Below are 1,213 nucleotides of genomic sequence, written 5' to 3'. Positions count from 1 at the left end.
CTACAGCACTCGACCCAAGATTTAAGAATCTGAAGTGCCTTTGAAAATCTGAGAGGAATGAGGTGTGGAGCATGCTTTCAGAAATCTTAAAAGAGCAACACCCTGATGTGGAAACTACAGAACCCAAACCACCAAAAAAGAAAATCAACCTTCTGCTGGTGGCATCTGACTCATGATGATGAAAATGAACATGCATCGGTCTACACTGCTTTGGATGGTTATCAAACAGAACCTGTCATCAGCATGGATGCATGTCCCCTAGAATGGTGGTTGAAGCATGGACATATGAATCTTTAGTGCATCTTGCATGTAAATATCTTGTGACCCTAGCTACAACAGTGCCATAAGAATGCCTGTTCTCACTTCCAGGTGACATTCTAAACAAGAAGCAGGCAGCATTATCTTCTGCAAATGTAAACAAACTTGTTTGTCTGAGCGACTGGCTGAACAAGAAGTAGGACTGATTGGACTTGTAGGCTCTAAAGTTTTACACTGTTTTATTTTTGAATGCAGGGGTTTTTTTGGTACCTAATTCTACATTTGTAAGTTCAGCATTCATGATAAAGAGATTGCACTACAGTACTTGTATTAGGTGAATTGAAAAATATTATTTCTTTTGTTTTTTACAGTGCAAATGTTTGTAATCAACATTCAGCAGCACATATACTAAAATTGGAACGATACAGAGAAGATTAGCATGGCCCCTGCGCAAGGATGACACACAAATTCGTGAAGCGTTCCATATTTTTTAGGGGGGGAGGGATAGCTCAGTGGTTTGAGCATTGGCCTGCTAAACCCAGGGTTGTGAGTTCAATCCTTGAGGGGGCCACTTAGGGATCTGGGGCAAAATCAGTACTGGGTCCTGCTAGTGAAGGCAGGAGGCTGGACTCGATGACCTTTCAAGGTCCCTTCCACTTCTAGGAGATGGGATATCTCCATTTATTTATTTAAACGTAAAGTGAGCACTGTACACTTTGTATTCTGTGTTTCATTGAAACCAATATATTTGAAAATGTAGAAAACATCCAAAAATATTTAAATAAATGGTATTTTATTATTAACAGTGTGATTAATCATGATTAATTTTTTTTAATCGCTTGACAGCCCTAATATTAAGATATTGAAATGCACTGTTAGGGCACCTTAACTTTGCCCTATAATGAGGCCATAAGGGGAGAAATGAAAAACATCTTTAAAAAAAAATTTTCAGTTA

The 1,213-nt window shown here is 38.5% G+C and overlaps 1 non-coding gene across 1 annotated transcript; it reads left to right on the top strand.

Annotated features, from left to right (window-relative positions):
* Nucleotides 1-640: 640 nt before the first annotated feature.
* LOC117877501 lies at nucleotides 641-749 on the top strand. The gene has a single exon (XR_004645726.1). It is a non-coding gene; the product is annotated as a U6 spliceosomal RNA (small nuclear RNA).
* Nucleotides 750-1,213: the final 464 nt, after the last annotated feature.

Source organism: Trachemys scripta, chromosome 4 (genome assembly GCF_013100865.1).
Source record: "Trachemys scripta elegans isolate TJP31775 chromosome 4, CAS_Tse_1.0, whole genome shotgun sequence".
Classification (NCBI taxonomy): Eukaryota; Metazoa; Chordata; order Testudines; family Emydidae; genus Trachemys; species Trachemys scripta.
Note: the sequence above shows the minus strand (reverse complement) of the source record. Positions and strands in the feature narration are given on the sequence as shown.